The 26,014-nt window shown below is 40.8% G+C and overlaps 1 pseudogene; it reads right to left on the reverse strand.

The window, feature by feature from the left end:
• Positions 1-20,484: 20,484 nt before the first annotated feature.
• Positions 20,485-21,306, reverse strand: LOC116906093 (annotated as a pseudogene).
• Between the last annotated feature and the right edge of the window lie 4,708 nt (positions 21,307-26,014).

The following is a 26,014-nucleotide window of genomic DNA, read 5'->3' on the forward strand; positions in this document are numbered from 1 at the left end:
TTACTTGTTGAAGACAGAACATTTGCATGCAATTTTAGGAAGTCAGTTGTCTCTTTCCAGTTCTGGTCCTGAAAATCAGGTTCAGAAAACCAAGCTTGTCACCAAGTGGCTTTACTCACAGAGCCATCTTGCCTTAAATTTTGTTGTATCTGTATCACTGAAGAATGTGCTATGCAGTCACTGAAAGCTAAAAGGACTTCCTTACAGCTATTCAGAAATTATTGTTGATTCCAGCATGCACATCTATATCCCAAAATTCTATTTTATTAATTCTAAATGGCATTTAAAATATATAAGGGACCAGTAAAGTGGTTCAGTGAGTAAATGTGATTTGTAGAACAAGCCTGATGGCCAGAATCTGATCTTTAAAACTCACAAGAAGGTGGAAGGAGAGAACTAACTCTACAGACAGTGAACACTAAACTCAATATGCATGCTGTAGTGAATGCATTATAGCATACTTCCTGCACATACCAAATAATAATAAATATATATAGTAAGAATTGTGTGTGTTTATAAGAATTTCCCCCACTCAACTTCATCCCCATCACTTCTTACTAATTGCATTGTTTATTTGAATTACTTATTCAAAACAGCATTTGATTATTCAAAATAGTGTTGCTCTGTCTTAATTGAATCCTGCAGCAAGCCAGCATGCGCTTCTCAGCTTGCATAGTAATTTATCAATACACTCATTATGCATTTCTTATGGGAAGGACATAGATTAAAATGACAGATTGGGTTGAAGCTATGCCTGCTTTTCTTTAGGCAGAACAAAGGAGAAGAAACAAATTGGATATATGAAAAGGGACTTTTTTCTAGGAAGTTTAAATATTTTATCATATCATGTCAATTATGTTTAATATTATGAAACATCTTTACTCAAGGGAAACAAAAATACACACACCTCCATGTACAGTTCCAGGAGTAACATTTGGATATTCAACCAAGATTGAACGGACCGAAGACAGCAGCAACTAATTAGCAGGTAGAAACTCACAGATGGTTCAACGGAAGAGAATCTTCCAGAACCCCACAGACCAAACTCTTTCTTCATCCAGCACTCTTTCTGTCTTAAACAAAGCATGTTTACATCCACAACAAATCATTAGAAAGACCACACTACATTTCCATAGAATTTGTATGCTCTCAACAGTTACAGATTGTTGCAGGGCAGAATTAGGCTCTGGATAGAGAAGACGTTTTCTGGCAGCACATCTTTTGTGATTTTATGGTGGTGATTGTTAATACTATAGTTCAAATAGTTCAAGAGATAGAAGGGGAAAGAGAGAAAGGAGGGGGGAAAGAGGAGAATAGAGGAGAGAGAGAGAGAGAGAGAGAGAGAGAGAGAGAGAGAGATCTTTCTCAAAAGACTAGAGTGTGCCCACCCTTTTTAGAAAGTACAATCTCTTAATTTTGTCTACCAAGCTGTATGTGCTGAATTCAATCATATCTGGAAACATTGTTAAAGGCATTCTGTATGTTCTAATAAATGTGATGCATAAAATTAAATGGCAGAAAGATTAAAATTAGTAAGTATGAATATTCTGGTTGAGCGACTATGCAATTGTGTCCATTCCTAAAGTAAAGAAACCTAAGAGAAGGTTCTAGAATAAAAGCAGGAGTTACATTTTGGTCAGGCAAATTATGCTTATTTGACATTTAAATGAACTAGCTTTTAGGCAACTAAGTATAGAGTTCCCAAATTTAAGGGAGAAGGATCATTGATATCTATTTGAAGGTATAAACACATGATATATAAAGACACAAGAAAGGGAAGGAACATCAAGAAATTAAGTATACATAGAAAAAAGATGTAAGAACTAAGGGGATCAATGACACCAGCTAAAATTAAACTGCACCAGTGGAGTAAAATCAAGCTTGCAAGGCCTTCATTTTTGGTGTTTGTCATTGATGTTGGTGTTGTTGCTGTCACTGATGTTGACATTGATGCTGTTGTTGTTGTAATTGTTGATGTTGCTGTTGTCCTTGGTGGTAGTGTTACTGGTGTTGCTGGTTTTTGTTGTTGTTACAATTGTTCTAATTGTTGATATTGTTGCTGTTGCTCTGGTTGTTCTGCCAGGCCTCCAGCCTGTTGAACAATGTGACCCACATTCAGAGTACATCTTCCAGAATCTGTTCACCAACTCACATTCTGAAGAGTGTCCAGCAGAAACTCCTTAGAACAGCCAGCCATCATGGTAGTGAAGACCAAAGCAAAGTCAAGAGAAGCAACAACGTCAGCCGGAAGCTTCTTAGGCCCAACATCAGGAGACATAGGAAGGGACAGTATACAGATGGAGCTTGGAGGTTCCTCAGTTAGTTGAGTAAGTAATAATGCAAGTTAGAAGCAGACGAATATGTGCAAAGAACATAAGAAACAAAGTCAGGACCTTCTCTGATTTTTAGGCCACTCTGAACCAACCAATTAAAGCCCTTAAACTGGTGGTTCTGGGCAGATTCTGAACTAAAGGACATTTTATAAAGATCTGTAACTCTAGGGAAAATGAAAGGCAGGACTAGATGGCAACTAGGATTCTGTTTTGTAGAGCTAACCTTTACGATTCTATTTATAAGTTCCTCTCCTTCATCATTTCCAGTGAGTTCCTTTAAGTGTTCTTTGCTGTTTTTTGACTTCTGCTTCTCTCCATTGTGAGAGAATGATTGCCTAGTCAGGTGGGCAATAGTCAGTGGTTTTTTCTCATTAATCTCACAATACCCAGTCTTGTGTGCACATTCTGCAGCAATCAGCCTGGAACAATACTCACCTTTTTTCCAAAGCAGTGGTTCCCAACTTATGGTCACTACCCGTTTGAGGATTGAATGACCCTTCCACAGTGGTCACCTAGGACCATTGGAAAAACACAAATATTTATATTATGATTCATTACACTAGGAAAAATGCAGTTATGAAGTAGCAGTGGAAAATAATTTTAGAGTTGATCATCACCACAACATGAGGAACTGCATTAAAGAGTTGCAACATTACAAAAGTTGAGAACCAATGCTCAGGTTTGCTCCAGATGTTTTGTGACCTGAGTACATTTCTTTTTTTTTTTTTTTTTTTGCTAGCATAATGCCTTAAACACAGACACCAAACAATAATATATAGAAAAGTAGGTAGATAGATAGCAATACGTAATAGATAGATAGATAGATAGATAGATAGATAGATAGATAGATAGATAGATAGATAGATAGAGATGATAGATATGTATACCACATTGACCCAGAAAAATAAAACTCTACAGTAAATACTATATTAGCTAAATCTGATGAGGCAAGCATTTCTGTAGCAATGGCCATTTTTCTCAAGGGATTTAATGATACATGAAGACGGGACGAAAACTGCACCTTCTATTTCCAACTTCACTTGAGACAATCCAAAATCAATTTCCTCCTGTTTTCTGTAGTTAGTTCCAATCTGTCAAGACCCAGCCCACCTTGGCCTCATCTCCAGCCATGGCCATTTTTTTCTATCATATTATTTAATGACTACCATTGCAGATCACAGAGATGGAGATTCAATGAAAGATAAAATGTTGCCGAAAGAATCCAGCATTATCCACATTGACACTACCTTGCCAAAAGCTTGAGAGCTTGTTCCCAAAACCAACTCTTTCATTATCTTCTAAAAAGTTGTATCCAAAGAATATTTTAAAAATAACAAAGATCCTGAAGGGAAACAGCAAGGCTGATGTTAATAAAACCTCTTCCTTTAAATCTGCTTAGAGCTGTGTCTCTGAACTGTACTAGGGGTATCTGCTGGCTCATCCCACTTGCCGATAAAGACTTAAAGCATGAGAGCTGTCGAGAAAATAGAGTGATTCACATTGGATCCCAAGGCCTTTTCCTCTTATGTCCCAGCAAATTTGTGTCTAGCAAATTTACTCTTTACAGTACCTGGATGCAATAGAACTCACTTCCTGTTTAAAAAAATAATAAAGTCACCTAGCGGGAAGAGTTTGGGTAAATATGATCAGATCAAATTGCATTGTGCAAAATAATTAATAAAAATTAATAAATTAATATTAATAAAAATTAACAGGTTTTTCTGATCCCCAGGTTAAAAAATGTCAGTACCAAACCCATTCATTGTTTCTTGGATCTAACCTGACTAGCCTTAAGTGTGGGAGAGAAGAGTATATGCCAGAGATTTGAAAGCCAACTTGTCCTTGGTTGATAAGGACAATGTCAAAACAAACAGCACAAACTATAAAAGCCAGCACGTGTGCACCTGAATGGCCATAAAGCTGAGAGCAGATGTGGTGAATAATAAAGTTGGTGGCCTTTTCTCTGCTGTATACAATAGGTGGACAGGATAGTTTGTTGAGGGGTAGGTCATATTTTTAACTAGATTTTCAAATATCAGTAATGTTTAAAAACTAACATTTTGCAGGTACCCTCTGTCCTGTCACTTCTGACATTTAGGTGGATTTGACGTCTGCTCCCTCTGTCCATCCCTGCTGCTGCCACAGCCTCATTTTCATTTCCACCTTGTGCCCCCAAATCCACTGACTGTGCTGGGCTACTTTTAGTTCCAGGAACATTCCAAGGACCTTCCACCGCATCACCGCATCTGCCGTTTTCACTGACTTAGAAGTCTGTCACATAATAGCTGACCAATAATACATGTTCATTGAGTTCTTTTGCTTCTCTCTCTCCTGACTCATATCCTCCAGGTGTTTATTTCTCACCACATTTCCAGAAGGCAGCATAGAGCATAACAGACACAACTTGGGGGCCACAAATGGGTATTGAGGGAAGCAAGGGAGGAAGGAAGGATGGACAGAAGAAAGGGAGGGAGGCAGTGAACTAGACTGTTGGGGGGAGGGAAGCAAGGGGGGGGAGGGTGGGGAGGGGAACACCCATAAGGAAGGGAGGGGGGGAGGGGATGTTTGCCGAAACCGAAAGGGAATAACACTCTAAAATGTATATAAGAAATACCAAGTTAATAAAAAAAAAAAAGAAGAGAAAAAAAAAAAGAAAGGGAGGGAGGGAGAAAGGGAAAGAGGGAGGAAAGGAGGGGGATGGAAGGGGCCAGCCAAATCCACTGTTTGAGTTATGCTTTAATAACAAATATACTTCTAAAAATTATCATAATTCTTCCCTTGGAAACAATAGCACCATGATCCATCATTCGATAAAGGTGATCTTATGTTAAATTGTTCCATAGCTACCTAAGTATGTTGTTTTAAACGATTTTTTTAAATAGAAATAAAAGTTTTTCAACTACAGGAAAGTGTTTCTGACTCAGGTAAAAATTGAATACATGCATCTCTGGTCATCTTAACAAGCCTTTTACATGGATATTTTAAAGAGTACTTAAATGATAGCAACATGAATTGACCTTTTTCAAGACTTATTTTTATTTTATGTGTTTGAATATTTTGCCTGTATACGTGTATGTGTATCACGTGGGTGATACACATGGCCCAAAAAGGCGAGAAGAGGGAGCTAGATACCCATATACTGAAGTTACAGAAGGCTATAAGACAATATGAGTGCTTAGAATTGAATCCAGATCCTCTAGAAAAGCAACAAGTACTCTTAACCATTTGGGCCAACTTTTACTCCCAGAACTATCTTTTTATAGCACCAAAGCATGTAGCATTATCTGTTGGGTTGAACAATCACCAAGGACATGATGTCATATTTAATACTACAGATACCCCATGGGTTGATAATGGAGTTTAAACATAACATTGTTCTCCACCCTTTCCTATAAACTCTTTTCTCATTTTTCATCTTTTAAGAGCTTTTTAAGCTTCCCAAGCCCAGGAAGGTACATAGAACCTAAATGATGTTAGGAATGAAATGGTACTTTGTTAGTTCATCTGGAAGTGTAGCGCAATATAAAACATAAAAACAGACAAGTGAGGGAAGGGATAACCTTTAGATAAGGAATTTGAACACATACAATATACCCTGTGCACTGTACATAAGATCTGCAATGTATAAATTTGGCTTCATTGAGCATAATAAAAATTTTGATCCCACACAAAACTCCACCAAAAATCTTTCTCAAGTAACAAAAAATAATTTATTGTAAAATAAAAATGTGTAAATTTTAAAATGTATGTATCTATATTTGTGTAAGGTGTGGAACACAAGCACTCACATGGAGGTCAGAAAATAACTTATGGGACCTGGTCCTCTCCTTCCACCATATGTGTCCTGAGAATCAAACTCAAGTCACTGGGCTGGCTAGTAAGGACCTTTATCCAACTGAACCATCTCATTGGCCCAATGAATGCAATTTTAGTAAAGGAAAGTGAAACTAAAGTTGCTTAAAATTGAACCTGTATCTTTTTTCTTACAGTCTTTAAAAAGAGACAAGATTTCTCCAAAAACAACACATTAACATCACAGGAATTATTTCCCTAGAACTATAGCTACCTTGATAATCCTCTCCACATGCTTGGTAGCACACACCTGTTTCCAAGCATTTGGAAAGTTGAGGCAAAAGGATCATGAGTTTATGGCCATCCAGACTATTTAGCAAGACCTTGTCTTCAAGATAAAAATCCTCTTTCCTGCCAATTTTTACAATTAATTGCATTGTTAATAACAATATGTTAATTCCAATATGTTAATAACAGTCTTTTTAATTTTATATTTTGTACTTACTCACTTTACATCTTGATCCCTTCCCAGTCACTCCTCCCACAATCCTTCCTCTATCCACCCTGTTCTCCTCTGAGCGGGTGCCCCCCCTCCTGGATAACCCCCACTACCCAGGCACTTCAAGTCTCTTCGAAGCTAGGTACATCCTCTCCCATTGAGGCCAGACAAGGCAGCCCAGTTAGAAGACCATATCCCACGAACAGGCAATAGCCTTTGGGATAGCCCCCATTACAGTTGTTCGAAACCCACATGAAGGCCAAGCTGCACATCTGCTCCGTATGTGCAAAGAAGGCCTAGGTACAGCCCGTGTATGTTCTCTGTTTGGTGGTTCAGACTCCGGTTAGTTGACTTTTTTGGTCTGACTGTGGAGTTCCTATCCCCTTCAAGACTTACAATCCTTCCTCCTATTCTTCCATTAGAGTCCCCAAGCTCCATCCATTGTTTGGCTATGGGTGTCTGTGTCTGTCTGAGTCAGCTGCTGGGTGGAGCCTCTCAGAGGACAGCATGATCCTGTCTGAAAGCATAATAGAGTATCGTTAATAGATAACATTTCCCTTTTATGCAAACTAACCAGCTTCATTCTTTCCTCTTCTTATTGACCACTAAAGATAACACTGTGGACCCAATTTTTTGAAATTCAATGGGTTTACAAATTAAGTTTTTCACAATTCTTAGTCACTGCCTTCACAACAAATTGGAAAATAAAAAAAAAAAAGTCTTCACAATAGCACCATAATTCTACCTTCAGAAGTTAAACACTGATAGTGTTCCTACATGCTCTTTCCTAGTTAAGGTGTTTCAAGAGGTCATTCATGCAATTGATCAACAAGAATTTGAAGTTTATCTCATATGCATTAGTCACTATTGTAGGTACCAGCAGCATCATGATGAACAGAACAAAGATAACTGCTGGTGTGCAAGTAGGGACACTCAATAAGCAAATATATAATATAGGAATATAAGTACCGTGAGGTTGAGGCTAACTGGTGTCATTTGTAGTCATGGGGAACACTAGAAAAAGAGGGCATTAAAGGAAATCAAGAGTCTTGTTGAGACATGTTTGGTTTGCATGTACATTAGTTCTCTTGTGGTACATACTGCTTCTAACAGTCCATGCTCCGTTGACATTTAACAGGCACTTTCCCATTCACAAATATAAAGGGGTCCGGAGAGTTGGCTCAGCCATAAAGAGCACTTATTGTTCTCACAGAGGACCCAGGTTTGATTCCCAACATCCATGTGGTACCTCATAACAATCTATAACTAAAGTTCTAGGGGACCCAATGCACTCTTCTGACTTCTGTAGGCACCACACACAAAAGTGGTGCACAGATATATAGGCAGGCAAACCACTCACACACAAAAAAATAAAATAAAATGAAAATGAAAATGTACATTATGGACAGATATGATAGCCCATGCCTGTAATTCCAGCACTCGGCAGGCTGAGGCAGAGAGATTGCCATAACTTCAAAGTCAGCCTGGGCTACAAAGTGAGATCCTGTTTCAAAAAGCCAAAACAGCAAAAAAAAAAAAAAAAAAAAAAATCAAAATACAGATGTCTATATGGTGTTCTCAAAAATAGAAACCGAGCTAAAAATCCACAAAATTGGTGTAACTGATTACCTATTGCTGAATATTCATTTTCACTTTGTATAATTATAAGAAACTGTCAGCATAAATTCTCTTCATGCATATTTATTAAAACCTCTGATTATTTTATTATAGTAATTCCTAAATGTGGAAATACTTGATCAAAGCATATGTACATTTTAATGCTTTTGATTAACACTGCCAATGTTTTTCTCCAGAAAGATTATACCAATTTTCATAGCCACAACTTGCCACTGAGTAATTTTCCTTTTATAAAAAAATAAAGCATTTCCCTATTTTTAATATAATACAAAAATGGTGGCTAACTTTTATTGAGAAATTATTACATTAAAAGCCCTATGCTCGTGCAAACATTATTTGAAACTTTCACATTTTTTTCGAAAATAGAGAAATCCAAGCTTAAAAAGAGCTAAATAAATTGCCAGAATGACCCTCAGACATTAAGTCAGAACTAATCTGAATACAAGTTTTTCACGTTTCATACCCTCTTCCTACTAATTCACAACTCTATTGGCGATTTTATTAATTGATAACTAATTTAAATTAGTGTTTGATAGTAATGTTGTTCTTTGTTACATTGGTGGGGTTTTTTTTTTTTTTGACTGTAATAAAATACCATGACCAAAAGCAGCTTACATAAAACTGCTGGTTCATGGTCCTAGAGGGAGAATGCCGAACAGCAAGAGGCATCACAGTCGACAGTCAGAGAGCTGCCAAACACTTCTGTTGTGAGGTATTCACCGGGGAAGCTTCTTAGGAAGCAGGTTAAGCCAATGGAAAGTCTTTGTTAGCTGATGGGTAGCTACTCTGAGTGTTCAGGGTCCCACTGGAGCACTGAGCTTTTAAAGACAAAAATGGTATCCTGGGTTGACATACTTCAGTTAACAAGAACAGTTAGCCAGAAACAGAGCTACAGAAGCCAAAAGGACAAGGTTACTATGTTCTGAGACTTTTTCAGAACTATATGAATTTTGATGAATTAGGCTTTTTGTTTTAGTTTTCGCTGTCTATGTTTTACAGCCTGACTGGTACTTCCATCATGGAGTTAGTTGTGTTAAGGTCTCAGCACCCGCTAAGGTCTGGGACTATGTTACCTGTTAGTCACTTGTACTGTGGGTTAACAATTTATTCTTGCATCCACTCTATATCATTACAGACTCTATAGCGAGAGCACTGAGTGAAAACCAGACATGGAACCCTCACCTATGGGTTTTACAGTAGATTGAGAAGCCTTAATCTAAACCTGTGGCTCGAGAAAAAAACTTACTTCTGTGACCCAACAATTAAGCCTGAGTTTAGGGGCTGTTATAGGAGAGTGTGTTCTCATGAGGCAGGACACAATGCTGTGGTTTCCTAGACATGGGAATGAGAGTTCTGCCAGGTTGTCTCCCTGGCAGACTCTTGACCTGTGTCAGCATGGTACACAGGTGTGGGGAAAGCACAGAGCCAACCAAGAGCCTTACTAAAAAATCCTTTGTCCTCTTTAGACAAAAGCTTCATTTCAATGGGCCCCTCACTGGCAGGAATTTGAGTTTCTGTAGCCTGAAGGAACAGCATCCTGAAGAGAGGAAAATTGATAAAATTATGAGTAAAGTGACCCTTGATCCATTCTATCATCAGAGATCTGATATAATGTGCAACTAACAAAGAGGAATGATCACAGATGTTAGCTGAATAGACAGCTGAAAAGAAGCATCCGTAGCTGAGCTATGTATTCCACACCTGAGCATATCTGCTCAAACATGCTGACGTGTTATTCCTGTCACATGCCCAGTGTAAGACATAGAGTTTTGCCAGACTACTGTCTCCTCTCTATTATATGTGCTGTTATTAGCAAATGTAGATAGAGTCAAGAGTATAGAAGCCCATTAAAAGCATAGATTCAATCGTTCTCTTTGAATGTTTGTCATCTTCCTACAACTCAAACTAAGGACCCTCCCTAAACCATTATTTTACATAGATTCCCTAACAGTTAAGTAAGAATTTTGACTCCCAGAATAAACACAACTAGATGCATAATCTCTCTTACAGAATTCTGCTGGATACTTTTCTCCTGAACATGCTCCATTATTCTTCCCTATTTATTATTTCACTTCTCCCGTACAATAGTCTTGGAATTATTGAGGAAGTAGATTCAAAAATCTATCCTTATGGCCTAGCTAAGGACATACAACCAGTAAGTAAGGCCTGGGACTCTTGTCCCTATTCAAACCCTAACCCAATCTTTTTCTCATTTCATCAGAATTTCATACATTATTATTCCTTTAAAGTATATCTTTTGAAGAAATATATGTTTGTGTATATATTCAATAAGCTTATCCAGAAAGTCGCTTTTCGATGTGGAGGAATCAGTTGGCTATAAAACCCTCCCACAGCTTTGAGAGCCTTGTTTACTCTCATTGATCGCCATGACAATGCTACCATAAATAACCCCAGATAGATTGCTGTGTATAATCACAGAAGACATGCATATGCATGAGTCACCTGTCAGCTCTCCAATCCCATCATTTCCAATACCTGTCAACATGTCATCAAGGACTCTTTCAGCTGTGACACAAACTAAACTTACTCTCTCAAGAAGTTGAAAATAATGCAGTGCCATGCCAGTGTGTGGTCAAAGGAAACATGATAATTAATGTCCACGCTTTAGGATGAATGTGTATAAATTAGCCAGGTCACTCAGAGTTGTTCTTTTTCCCACCTCCGTGATGGAAGGACAGTCTTGAGGACAGAAATTCGAATCAACCTTTGGCTTATGGATTAACAATCCTCACGTACTCGCTTCACCTGACTCACAGGAGCAAAGCAAAGGATTCCCTTTCAGAGTCACATTTCAGAGCAACTTTGCCTTGGCATGTGCCTATCTCACAGAAGGTTTTTCAGGGAAAGATCTAATCCTGTGGGCAGGATGAGTTTGCCAGAGTAAGAGACCAAAAATATGTTTAGAGTTAGGAGTCCAATGATAATATGATGCTAAGAAGTAACCTGAGATCAAGATAAAGAGTCGTCCCTCAGAGCAGCAAGCCAAGCAGGGCGTGATTGCACTTCAGAACAGGGGGAGATGGAATTTGCGCATAGTAGGGCCAGCAATCTGTCAACAACAGAGAGAGAAGCAGCAATCCATGCAGACAAGCCACGGGCAGGAGGAACCAAGCAGTAAATGTCTCAGCAAGTAAAAATCCCAAAGCCAAAACATCATGATGCAAGAAATTTGACTCTGATAAAAGGTTAGTTTTGAGAGCTCAGGCTGTCCCACAGCCCTCCAGACCCAAAACCTGCCCAGAGAGAGCTGGTTTCCCAGGAACCCCCTCACTCCTACACCCACAGGCGAGACTTCATTTCCTTACTCCACTGCCTATCCAAAGAGGGACCCACCAGCAGCACCCAGCGCGCAGGAACCACTGAGCAGCCTGGGATAGGACCCTTCCATCTCCTTCTGTTCCCAGGGCTGAGGCTGGCCCACAGGCCTCTGGACCCAAAACCTGCCCAGAGAGAGCTGGTCTCCTATAAGCGCTCACTCCTAAGTGTTACTCCAGTGTATCAGAGATGCCAATACCGTAGGATGATCACCATAGGAGCAGCAGAGGTGGGGTAGAGTCAACCAGAGCCTAGAGTGCTACAGAGGGCAGAGCTGGAGATGTGAGCCAAGGTCTTTAGAGAAACCCAGAAGATGATGTGTGGACCCCAGACAATGGAGCAAGAAGCTGTAATGTCGAAGGTGCCTTGGAGGCTCCAAGATGTTTGAGATGCCATAGCTGTGGGATATCTGCTGAAGAAAGCTGCTAACAGGGAGTGGAACCAGCCAAAGAGAACTGTGCTGAAGTCAGCAAAGATGAAAAGGGTTGTAGATCTGAAGAGAACTTTGACATCAGACATGGAGATGCAGTTTGGAGTTTGACCAGCTGGATTTTGGTCTTGTTTGTTCCAGTATTTTCTCACTATGACACCTTAAAATGAGCGTGTATATACTGTGATATTTAAAGTATGTGCTCTGCTTTTTTATTTTGACTTTATAAAGGCCAGTGAGTGGAATGTGGTGGTTTGAACATACTTGGCCCAGTGAGTCGCACTATTAGGAGGTGTGGCTTTATTGGAGTAGGTATAGCCTTATTAGAGGAAGGGTATCACTGTGGGGGTGGGCTTTGAGAGCTAGCTGCCTGAGGATGCCAGATTTCTCCTATTTGCCTTTGGAACAAGAGGTGGAACTTTCAACTCTGTCTGCATCATGCCTGCCTTGGTGCTGTCATGCTCCCACCTTAATGATAATGAACTGAACCTCTGGACCTATAAGCCAGTCCCAATTTAAATGTTATCCTTATAAGAGTTACCTTGGTCATGGTGTCTTTTCACTAAGACAGGTAGCTTCCTCTGATAGCATCTCTTTCCACCTCCTATTTTGACACAGGGTCTCTCACTGAACCTAAAACTCACTGTTTTGACTATGCTGGATAGTCAACATCCAGGACCCATCTGTCTCTACCCCAACCCAACTCTAGAACTACAGACACCACTGCTACATCCAATTTTTATGTGGGTGCCAGAAATCCTAATTCAGACCATCATGCATGCACAGAAGGCACTTTGGCCACTGAGCTACTGCCTCATCCTCTGAACTTATATCTTTGTTCTAACAGTATCAAAGTCTGTCTACATCACATATCTCTGAATTGATGTCAGTTCTATACAAAGCCTGAGAACAACCACCTATCAAAATATAACCTAGCCTACATCAAATCAACCTCTCAATTCTGAAGATGAGACCTTTTCCTTTCTGATACTTCCTCCATTGAACAAAGATACCATGGGTCAGGATGAAGAATGGGAGTAAGGACAAGATAAAGGTGAATGTGATGATGATGACAATTATGATGATGATGATGATGATGATGACGACGACGACAACAACAACAATATTCTCATTTTGATCCCACCATACTAAACCCAATTCTCTCAAACAAAACTGACATCGCCCATTCTGTCCCCTTCTATTCTATATTTAGAATATATAGAGTATAGAGTATAGAGGATATAGAACTATTTCTATATCCACTCCTCTCTGCATCATCAGCCTCCATCTCCCAAACCTGGTTAATCCACACTCATTCTTTAAACTTCAGCTTAATCAGGCTGAAAGAGGGTTCAGAAGTTAAGATCAGGTTCTACTCTTGCTGAATACCCAAGTTTTGCTCTTAGCATTCAAGTTAGATGGCTCACAGCTACATCCAGCCCCAGGGAATATGGTGTCTTCTTGTATCTGGGGGCACCTACACTCACATAATTTAAAATGAAAAAAATCTTTTAATTAGCTTAATTTAACACCCCTGGTAAAGACTTCTGGAAGACTTTGTGTTCCAGTAAAATTAGTCTTGTCTTGGGATAAAGTCTAGAACACTAAACTAAGGATTTTTTCCTTCTGGCTCTTTTAACTTTTCTCTTTCACAATTGGACCGATGTTCTTCCCTTCCCCAGGAAAAATAACACACACACACACGCACACACACACACACACACACACACACACACACACACACACACCATGAACTAAGGAGTCATTTACCCCTACAAAAAATGGATAAAATATTGCTTTCCACAATTACCAGTCCAAGTTATTAGGAATACATGATAATATAGTTTCAATTTTTAAAAGTGTAAAATTGCATATTCAATCATTTAAGGCATCATTTACTTATGTAGAATTGGTACCAACCATCCTCTATAACACTTTCTGAGAAAAGTGTAGAAATGAATGACTCTTACATTAGCTATTCTACAGCACTGAGAAGTTCTTGAGCTGTCAGAGCACAGCTAATCTTGAAGTAAATTTGAAAGCAATAAAACAGCTAATAGAGTTGCAAGGTGCTCGGGTTCAGGTTGTATCCTGCAGACCAAACCAATTATGTACAAACTACAAGACGATTGTGAGGTCTGCCTCGGCCACTGGTGACTCATGAGCTCTTGAACCATTCCATCGATGTTGCTGAACACACAATGATGGAGCGGATCACTGATACCTAGGACCTTAAACATAATCAATACAACAACACAGAAGTTGGGTTTATTACTTTTCAGAGTTACAAGGTTTAAAAGGATTATAGGAGAATACAAAACAGTTCTTTACGAGCAGACCCAGAAGAAACCCTTAACAAATGGGCTGAAACATTGCCTCAGAAGAAACCCTTAACAAATTGGGTGAAACACTGCCTCACCAGCAAGAACAGATTTTGATTAAATAGCCTCTCCCAACTCAAGGATTTCCCTAGACCCAAGAACTAAGGTTTTCTTTAAAAAAGAAAAAAACGTTTGGGCAGACCAGTACATCCTGCTGAGGAATGTGGCAGGCGTGGGTTCTATTTGACCCATCAACACAAACAGCTTCATTACAAATACCCCCCAAAAAATAGCTATACTACTGTCAGGGGTTGGTGTGGGTTTATAATCATCTCTCAATTTATTCTGTAAACAGTTATTTACTAACAGACTAACAACTGGGGTTTTAAATCTTAATTCTACCAACTACTTTCAAAATTGTGTATGATTGCATTTAGTCTGCATTATCTTTTACAAACTAGTTTTCTAAGGCGGGAGAAAGCAAAAAGGCTGTGTTGCAAAGAGGAACAGACTGTGATTCTGATGACTCAGCCAAAATACAACTCTTCTGGGGGTAGAGTGTTTATATGTTCCCACAGTCTTCATGTGCACAAGAACTGTATGCTACATATCACCTTCCCACACTGAGTAAAGAGATATGTAGATACAGGAAAGATAATTTTTAAATGACAAACTTTATATCCTTAAACTACTTAAGTATCATTGCTTTAGAATTGCAATGGAAAAGCCTTGAATCACAAATACTGATTTACATCATAAGCTATAGACTATCAAGAATCTCCATGCACATCATCTTGAGTGATCTTTATAGTATCACCCAGAAACACTATTATATCTAATTTTGGCTGAAGAAACTACAGTTTAAAAAAATTAAATGGCGGGGTTGGGGATTTAGCTCAGTGGTAGAGCACTGGCCTAGCAAGTGCAAGGCCCTGGGTTCGGTCCCCAGCTCTGAAAAAAATAAAATTAAATGGCTTGTCCAACATCCTTCAACTGGTAAGAAACGAGCCAGAGATCGGCTACTAAATCTCTCAAATCTAGCAGTTTTTCCAAAGTATGTGTTTCTAACATGTATCTGTGACTACTTAACTACATTTATGTCCTAGGAACCCATTTATTCAATAAACATTTACTGAACTTTCACTATGTTCTAAGCACAATGTTCTATTATCAATAGAACCTTTTTTTAAAAATGTATCATGTGCCAGACACCATTATACTCTCTTCAAGCTCTAATTTAGTTTAATCTCATAAAAAAATTGATATTAGGCAGCATTAATATTGCCATTCTTACCTGTGAGACTGAAGGTTAAGTCAAACTATCCCAAGTCGATAAGTGTCACTAAGGATGGCCTTTGAGGTTTTAAAAGCCCAAGTCAGCCTCTCTCTCTCTCTCTCTCTCTCTCTCTCTCTCTCTCTCTCTCTCTCTCTCTCTCTCTCTCTCTGAGTACATGTCAGCTATCAGCATGTAGGTCTCAGCTGCTGCTCCAGCACCATGTCTGCCTGCATGCTACCATACTTCCTGCCATGATGATCATGGACTAAGCCTCTGAAACTATAAGTCAGCCCCAATTAAATGCTTTCCCTAATAAGAATTGCCTTGGTCATGGTGTCTCCTCCCAGCAATAGAACAGTGACTGAGGCACTTTCTAAATATAGACCATGAAAAAGGATGACAGAGCTGAGGACCCCCTCAAATACATATTATGTGTTGCTTACCATCCCTATCCTTGTGTTGTTACCCTTATTCAACCTAATGCATCAATAAAGTCAAAAACATAGTAAGTCAGAACTTAATGGTTAATTAGATGAGACAAGAAAAATAAACAATCATTACAAAATGTCTGAGAGGAATAGGAAGGATGGAGAGGCTGCTCACTGAAACACAAGGATGGGCATGAGTCTCTGAAGAGGAAGGTAAAGGAAGCTGCACATGTGAGTGCACACATGTCCAACCATAGCTGTGTACCTCACACAGGCAAGAAGATGCGTTCTTTGTCTAATTTGCATTGAAAATAAATGCCATGGAAACTCTTAAGAAATTGTTTGGTTGCAGGCTTATTAAAAGATTTACTAGACAGCCAAGTAATTTGTCAAATAAGCAGACGAATAAACAAGTCTGGACATCCTTGAACAGTTCCAGAAAGACAGTTGGGATGTTGCCAGCTTCATTACACTATTTAAAATCATGAGACTAGATGAGCTCACCAATGGAGAAGAAACAGAAAGAGTGCCAAGCCGGAGGTCTGCACTGCCACTGTTGAGAGGTCAGATTGATAAGGAATAGTCAGCAAAGCCAACCAAGAAAGAAAGACTAGGAATGGGGAATTCAAAAGACATCGTGGAGAACAAAATTAGAGGGATAAGGTCAAATTCAGATGATAGATGAGTTTTTAAAAAAAAAAACAGTAAGAATAACTGGGAAGTGAGTCTGGATTTGGTAATGCATCAGCCACTGGCAGCACTAGCCAGAGTCATTCTAATAAAACAACAATAAGCAGCACCAAACTGAGCACAGGAAGAAAGTGTGAGGCAAATTTTAGACAGGGAGTTGAGAACTTGGAATTTGTTAGCAGCCCTAGTAACTGATATTTGCTGTGTTTTAATTTAGGAGGAATATGCACGTGCCTGATGCCAGCAAGAATGCCCAGCAGAGAGGAGAGTGGTTGGCCTTCCCTTCAGTCTCTGCTCCACTCTTTGTCCTTAAATTCCTGTCAAAAGGAAAAGCAAGAACAAAGAGTGGAGTAGAGACTGAAGAAAAGTCCTTCCAGAAACCGCCCCACTTAGAGATTCATTCCAACTGCAGACACCAAACCCAGACACTATTGCCGAAGCCAAGTGCTTGCTGCAGGAACCTAATACAGCTGTTCCCTGAGAGGCTGTGCCAGAGCCTGACCAGTACAGATGCGGATGCTCACAGCCAACCCGACTGAGCATGGAGACCCCAGTGGAGGAGCGAGGGGAAGGACTGAAGGAGCTGAGGAGGTTTGCAACCCCATAGAAAGAACAACAATATCAAAAAACCAGACTCCCCGAGCTCCAACGGACTAAACCACCAACCAGAGTACACCTGGAAGGACGCATAGCTCTAGCTGCCTATGTAGCAGAGGATGGCCTTATGTGGCAACAATGGAAGGGGAGGCTCTTGGTCCTGTGGAGGCTCGATGACCCAGTGTAGGAGAATACTAGGGTGGTGAGGCGGGACTGGGTGGGTGAGTGAGGGAGCACCCTCATAGAAGCAGGGAGAAGCAGAATGGAATGGGGGGTCTGTGGAGGGGAAACCGAGAAGGAAGATAACATTTGAAATGTAAATAAATAAAATAACCAACAAAAAAAAATCAAAAGAAAAAAAGAGAGGAGAATGGTAATGCAGAAGCAAAAGGTGAGAGTTAGTGGAGCAATAACCTTGAGTCGACATTACAAGACGGAACCCACACAGGTGAGATACCTGACCTGAGCTCAGAGTACAAACAGTTCCTCCACAACAATAGAAAAGGCAGAGTCCAAAGGCATAGAGGGGCAGTGGTGGGACTTGTCTGTCATTTTCTCAGAGAATGGAAAATTAAGTCCACATCTGAAAATCAAGACTGAAACATGCAGTATGAAGGATTGGCAAAAAAATACATACATACATACATACATACATACATACATACATACATACATACATGCATAAAGTAAGTAAGTCAAGTAAGTAAGTCTGACAAGTACACAAAAAAAGATGAGTTGCCAAGGGTGTAGACCAATGGATTGTGTCATACACTACTGCCAGACATGAAAATTGGTAGGAACTCTTTAAAAGCAAAGCCTTAATTTCGTGAAGGCAAAGATTCATACACCTCATAACCCAGCAAAGCCACCTCTGAGGATTAACGTTAGAAAACCGTGTGTGTGAGAGTGTGGGCCTTCACAAGACTCCCTGTGCCATGATTACTCTGACAGCGGGTGGTTAAAGTTAATAACAAAATAATATCTTCAAGGTATGAATTAGTAGGGCAATAACATCATGATGGTTACTACAAGGAAGAGCACAGTGGAAAGGGGTGACTGGTAAATGGGGGTCTGAATCACTAGCACGCCCTTCTCTTTTTTAATTATTTTATTTATTTATGTTCCAGCCGTTGCCCCCCGCATCCCACTCCCACAGTTCCTCATCCCATTCCTCCTCCCCCTTGCCTCTGAGAGGGTGCACGCCCACCACCAGGCCTCCCCCTTCTCTGGGCCTCAAGTCTCTCGAGGATTAGGCAAGCCCATCTCTTAGGCTGAATGATTGGTTAAACTGTACAGATACGTCTTGTTCACCTTCCTTTAAGCATTTTAATGTTCAATGAGATGTGCTTTCAATCTCTTGGTCCTACTACTCCCTTCTATTTCCTTTTCTCCTCTGAAGATGTAATACTTTCCCTGGTTATTCAGGAAATCCCTAACAACTAAAGGAGGCTAAATGGTCCCCAGGTAATTATCTGAACTCATTAGTAGCTCATCCCCCCTAGCATTGGGCAACCATGCTCTGGTGTTGATATCCAGTGTGCTCACTTTGAGCTTTTGCTCTCTACTGGTCTTGAAGGTACATGAATCTTCTTCCATGAGACCTAGGCTATCTGTAACCTACCGGTCCTCTTAGCACTCTTTTTATTGTTGTTGTTGCTGATGTTCAATAATTTATTTTTTTATTCTATTTACATCCCAATCTCAGATGCTTCCTCCTCTCCTCCCAGTCCTGTCCTTACAAGTCCCTCCCCCGTTATTCCCTCTCCTTCTCTTCCTTGGATACCACTCGACCCTGGGACATCTAGTCTTAGCAGGACTAAGCACATCCTCTCCCACTGAGGCCCAATCAGACAGTCCAGGTAGGGAAAGGGGACCCAATGGCAGGCAACAGAGTTAGAGACAGCCCTGCTCCAACTGTTAGGGGACTGACATGAAGCTGCACATCTGTTACAAGTGTGTAAGGGGCCTAGATCTAACCTCTGCGTGCTCTTTGGTTAGTGGTTCAATCTCTGTGAGCCCCCATGGGCACAGGTTATTTGACTCTGTAAGTCTTTTTATGGTGTCCTTGACCCCTCTGGCTTGCTCAATTCTATCCTCCCACTCTTCCACAAGACTCCCCAAGCTCTACCTGACATTTGGCTGTTGTCTCTACGTTTCCATCCTTTGCTGGATGCACCCTGTCAAGAGGCAGTTATGCTAAGCTCCTGTCTGCAAGCGTAGCAGAATGTCATTAACAGTGTCCGTCAGGCATTGGCTCTCTCCTATGGAATGGGTCTCAAGGTGGGTCAGCCATTGGTTGCCTCCATCTCTGCTACATCCTTTTTTTTTTTTTTTTTTGTTCTTTTTTTCGGAGCTGGGGACCGAACCCAGGGCCTTGCGCTTCCTAGGCAAGCGCTCTACCACTGAGCTAAATCCCCAACCCTCTCTGCTACATCCTTATCCCTAGGAATCCTGTAGCCATGACAAATTTTGGGTTGAAGGTTTTGTGGGTGGGTTGATGTCCCCCTCCCTCCTCTGGAAGTTTTGCCTGCCTACGGAGGGGTCACTTTAGTCTCTATATCCCCTGCTGGTAGAAATCTCAGCTTGAGTCACTCCATAGACTTCCCATAGTCTCCCCTACCCCAAGCCTCCAGCTAGTCTCAGAGATGCCCTCTACAGATTTCCATTCTCACTCCCAGCCCTCTCCTCTACACACACACACACACACACACACACACACACACACACACACACACACACACACACACACACTGATTGCCATTCCTATCATCCCTATTTCCCTTCTCAACCCCTCCCCCACACAACTCCCTCTCTCCATCCACCTCCAGAGACTATTTTTTTTTTCACCCTGTGGACAAAATTTTATTCTTTATAGAAACAAAGTCATTCCCTAGCACCCTTCCTTTCTTCATCCATAGCAAAAATAAATGCCTTCTCCCTCCAGAAGGGTGACAACAGTCCGGCGAGGGGGTGTCCAGCAGAGATGTTGAGCTTGCTGGAGGCCTTAGTCCCGGTGCTCAGTCAGCTGTCATCCTGCTCCTCAGACTCTCCCCCTCAGACTCTCCCTCTCTCCCTCAGACTCTCCCTCAGACTCTCCCTCAGACTCCCCCTCAGACTCCCCTCAGACTCCCCCTCAGACTCCCCTCAGACTCCCCTCAGACTCCCCTCAGACTCTCCCTCAGACTCTCCCTCAGACTCAGGCATGCTCTCAGGCAGGTCCTTGTCCATCCGCTGGACTCTCCCCGACTGGGCATCCCACGTGTATTTGATAGTCACTTTGAATTCTGCCATCTCATACCCAAACAGCTTCAGGACAGCTCTGGGGTCAGCACGTCACCCTCCTTGCATGTTTCATAGTCAGACAGCAGGGTCACCACGCCTTTCTTGAGGGCAGTGAGCAGACCCAGCCAGCTGCCTCAGCTGTGGCTCCATGGTAGGAGGGAACTGCTTCAGCGGCCCTGGACCCAGGCTCACGGTCAAAGTTGCTTTGTTCCCTCCTCGAGCAAAATCCGTTTCTGTATACTTTGTGAACCACTCATTCACCACCTCCTTCATGCGGTTGATAAAAAGGAGTCCGACTTCGCCTCTCAACTTCTTGTGGACCTGATGTAGTTTTCTTTGTATTCATCAGATGGGCTTCGACCCAAGGCCAACATCATCACCTTGTTTTAGCCGAAGAACATCCGGCTGTGCTTCCAGGCATTCTAGAAGTCCTTCCGCTTGCTGTTCCTCGTGTTGACCACATAGAAGACGAAGAGGTGCTTGTACTTGTCCACACATTTCCAAAGCTCTTCTATCAGGATCTGCCTCAGTCCCAAGCCTTTTTTGGCAGTTTTTTTTTTCTAAGAAAACTTTCTTGCAATTTGGGCATCGCACTAAAAGCCTGTGCGACAGAAGAGCCAGCTGCCTGTCCCTCCAGAGACTATTTTGTTTCCTCTTCTGAGTGAGATTCACACATACTCCCATGGCACCGCCTTATGACCCAGTTTCTTTTGGTCTTTGGATTGTGGTATGGTTATCCCGCACTTTATGGCTAATATCCACTTATAAGTGAGTATTTACCACTCTGGCTCTGGGTTACGTCATTCAGGACGATATTCTCAAGTTCCATCCATTTGCCAGCAAATTTCATGATGTCTTTGTTTTTTAATACCTGAATAATATGCCATTGTGTAGATGTATCACATTTTCCTTATCCATTCTTCAGTTGAGGGACAGCTAGGCTGTTTCCAGTTTCTGGCTGTTACTTACAAAGCTACTATGAACATAGTTGAGCGAGTGTCTTTGTGGGATGGCGGAGCATTGTTTGAGTGGAGCATTGTTTGAGTATATGCCCAGGAGTTGCATAGCTGAGTCCTGGGGTAGAACTATTCCCGATTTTTCTGAGAAACTGCCAAACCAATATTCAATGTGGTTGTGTAAGTTTGCACTCCCACCAGCAATGGAGGTGTGTTCTCCTTTTATTCCACATCCTCACCAGCATGTGCTATCACTTGAGATTTTGATCTTGGCCATTCTGATAGGTGTCAGACGGAATCTCAGAGTTGTTTTGATTTGCGTTTCCCTGATTACTAAGGACGTTGAACATTTCTTTAAGGCTTCTCAGCTATAAGATTCCTCTGTTCAGAATTCTCTGTTTAGTTCTGTAACCCATTATTTGGTTTGTTGGTGTCCAAGTCCTTGAGGTCTTTGGATATTAGTCCTCTGTCTGATGTAGGTTTGTTGAAGATCTTTTTCCATTCTGTAGGCTGCCATTTTGTTCTATTGATGATGTCTTTATCCTTGCAAAAGCTTTTCAGTTTCATGAGTCCTGTTTATAAATTGTTGATCTTAGTGCCTGAGCTATTGATGCTCTGTTCAGGAATTTGTCTCCTGTACCGATGAGCTCAAGACAGTTCTCCTTAGGTGGATCTTAATGTGTCTCTGTGGCTCTAACAGACTCAGGAGCTCTCGGTTACTTCCTCTGTGCTGCCCTACTGCGTGAGGCCATTGTGAGGCTGCCTCAGTCTTGTTTTTCCTTTGCTTTTCATCTTCCTGCTCCACATCACAGAAAGCTCTCTGTGTTCTGGAACAGTCCCAAAGCAGGCACACTTCTCTGGTTTCACGATCCTAGATCCATGCTCTGACCTGCCCCACAGATTGCCACATCCTAATCTCCTCTGTGTTCAGGCTCGTTTTGTAAGTTCACCTTCTGAGCACATAAGATCTGACTTTTAAGATTCAACAAGCCACTGAGGATAAGGGAAATTCTGAAATAATATGTATCGTCATCTTTAATTCTCTTGCTTTGCTTCGTGTACTCTAAAGCTCCATTATCAGGTATGCATTTGTTACTGTCCTGCCTCCTTTATATACCAACCTTCATTTTGCTATGGGTTCTGTTGTTATTGATGCTGTTTTGGTGTTTGTTTGTTTGTTTGTTTGTTTGTTTGTTTGTTTGTTTCGGAAGGGGTTATTTCTAGAGTCTTGCTATGTAGCCCAGGCTGGCCTGAAACTGAAGATCCTTCTTCCTCGGCCTTCTGACAGCTGAGATACACAGGAATTTGCAAACACTCCAGCTAGACTTTACCTATCTAACACATGAGGTTTCCTTTGTGTCTTGTAATTTTTGTCTCGATTTTTTTTTGTCTGCTATTGTACAGTTTACTCAGCCCTCTAACGCTTATCCTCCTTCTGCTGTGTCTTTCTCCACCCATTTATCCCTAACCTACAGGTCACTGGGATAGTGTTCATTTCTCTCTTCTTCTCTCATTGCCTTTTAGATTGGGTAATTTCAATTGATCTACCTTAAAATTCCCTAACTCTTACTTCTGCCATCTTCAATCACATTTAAACCTATTCATTAGATCCTTTCAGATATATTTGTCAGTTCTAAAGTTTCCATTTTGTTATTTTGTAGTTTCTATTTCTTCACTGGGCAATAATAAGAGGTGTGTGTGTGTGTCTGTGTGTGTGTGTGTCTGTGTGTGTGTGTGTGTGTGTGTGTGTGTGTCTGTGTGTGTGTGTGTGTGTGTGTGTGTGTGTGTGTGTCTGTGTCTGTGTGTCTGTGTGTGTGTGTCTGTGAGAGAGAGAGAGAAAGAGAGAGAAATATCACAGTGAAAGCTCGTTGACTATATGCTAACAAAAACTAAATTTTTAAAAAATGAAAATATTAGAAAGAAGAATATTTTCCTTGGTATCTTTGAGCATAGTAACAATTTCTGCTGAGAGACCTATCTTTGCTAAGTGGAAAATCTGGTCATCCCCAGGATAGTCTTCTTCCTGGCATGGGTGAACTTCCTTGTATCTTTATGGTCAATAAATTTATGTCATTATTTATCCAGAGGGATTTGTCTTTGTTTGTTTGTTACAGATGGGGTCTCAGTATGTATCTGAGGCCAGCCTCAAACTCGAGGTCCTCCACCTGTGCCTCCAAGTGCTAGAAATACAGGTGTGCCTTACCACCCCCAGCCCTCCTGTCCTGTAGCTTTTGGTTGAATCTAAGACATCATGGATAAGACAGTAAGGAGACTCTGGATTCTTGCTCTGCAAACAGGGGCTTCTCCCATAGCACATGCCTGGCACTATCATAGCCTATTTTACAGCAGCATGGGGCCCGTCTGCTTTTTTTTTTTTTCTTTTTCTTTTTTGAGTAATCAATGATGTCTTGATGACTTTAATGTTGAGCAATTTAAGCCATGCTAAAGCACGATGCAGAATTCCAATATAGAACATTTTATTCATTCTGTTTAAAAGTTTCAGCCACAGCAGAGTGAACTGAGGCTTCTTTATGATCTTGTAATATAAGTGATGTTCCAAGTGTCTCTTCTAATTATAATAAAGCCATATGTCCTCCTGCGGATTGCTTGGCACAGTGTCCAAGTATTGATGGCTCGTGGGATTTTTACAAAGATTAATTCAGATGAGCTCATAAGCCTGTTGGCAGAGGTACCTAGTGGGTGTTCCCGTCTCTGTGTGACTGCTATTGAGGATAATATAATGATATGAAGTTGAGGCTTTCCTGCCCAGTGCTGCCTTCTGATTCAATCATTAGTCTGAATCTGCATTCTTCCTGGAGCATCTTTTTATCATCGCCAATGAGACTGACAAGCTGAGATCAATGAATTTCAGAAACATTACTTTCAACTTTGCTTCTGCCTCCACGGGTTTATCCTCTCAACATTCGGGTTATATAACAAACATTAGCATCTTCTGGACAAATCGATATACATCAAGAGAAGAATAACTAACCACGTTTTTATTCAAAACACAGTATTGCTTTCAACAACACCAGTGGTTGCTGTGAAAAGAAGGTCAAGCATTCATGTTAGAAGATTAAGGATTGCTACGATGTGAGAAAAATACAGCGGGTTACATTCACAAACATGTATTCATGAAGCCCATTATTTGGAATGCTAACTAAAGAAATTACCTTAAAAATGAAAGAAAAATGATGTGTCAAGGACTAGGTGAGTGCTGTGGTAGAGTACTTGAGTAACATGCACAAGGCCCTGGGTCTGATTCCCAGCACCACAAAAATAAATCAAATCAAATAAAACAGCATAACCCTTTGTCCTGACTAACAACCAAGCCCAATCAGATTACCCGAAGAGAAATAAACAAGTAACCCCCGAATGCCCAGTGTAATTGAAGATCCACCAAACTTTAACAAAATGATCAGGTGGGGAGAAATGGGACGTCTAGCAGGAGAAGGAACTGGCTCAAAGGCAGAGCTCAAGAAAATGGAGACATCCTCTATTTTTACCCATAGCTCTTTTTGTTTTAAACAAAAAGAGGTTTCTAGTCCTCCCTGAATCCAAAAGCTTTATTCAGAAGCAAGAACTGAGCCCCACACTGCACAGGCTTCCTAATTTAGTTAAAGGCCTTCTTCTACCCAAGCACAGACCTCTCACTCTCTTAGGCAGCAATTTCACAGCAGAATATTTAATGGAAAGCGCATATAAGCATTTGGAGCTTATCTTTTATTTCTTTCCCTTATAAAATAAGCATCTCTTTTAAATGTTTGTTTTTTATGCATATGAGTGTTTTACCTACATGTATGACTCTGGACCTTGTGCCCGCAGTACCCTTAGAAGCCAGCATAGGATGATGGACCCCCTGGGACTGTAGTTACAGATGATTGTGAACTCATATGAGTGCTGAGAATTAACATGAGTCCTCTGAAAGAACAGCCAGGGCTCTTACTCACTGAGCCATCACTCCAAGGTCTGGGAGGAATTGGGGGAGAAGAAACCATAATCATAATATACTATATGGGGGGGGGAATCTATTTGCAATAAAAAGAACAATATTGCTTTAATTTTTTAAAAAGATTATTTGAAAAAATATTTGAAGTTACAATGGTATACTGAAAAAATTTATAAAACAAAACCAAGCTAGATAGCTCACATGTGTAATCCCAGCACTCAAGAGACTAAAACAGGAGGATGGCCATGAGTTTGACACCAGCCTGAGCTTCAGAGTGATATCCTATCTCAAAAAAAAAAAAAAAAATGAAAAATAAAAAATAAAAAGAACTTAGTGCCTGAAAATAAAAAATGACTGACACTTCTTCATCAATGCCTACAACAGAAGAAGAGCGTATGTTTCACCTAACTCAGAAAAGGGTTTGGCCTTGATCACATCCTAAGGATTGCCTTTTCTGTCTTTAAGTCTTGGGCTTTTGAGTCTAGAG

This window comes from Rattus rattus, chromosome 7 (assembly GCF_011064425.1).
Source record: "Rattus rattus isolate New Zealand chromosome 7, Rrattus_CSIRO_v1, whole genome shotgun sequence".
Lineage (NCBI taxonomy): Eukaryota > Metazoa > Chordata > Mammalia > Rodentia > Muridae > Rattus > Rattus rattus.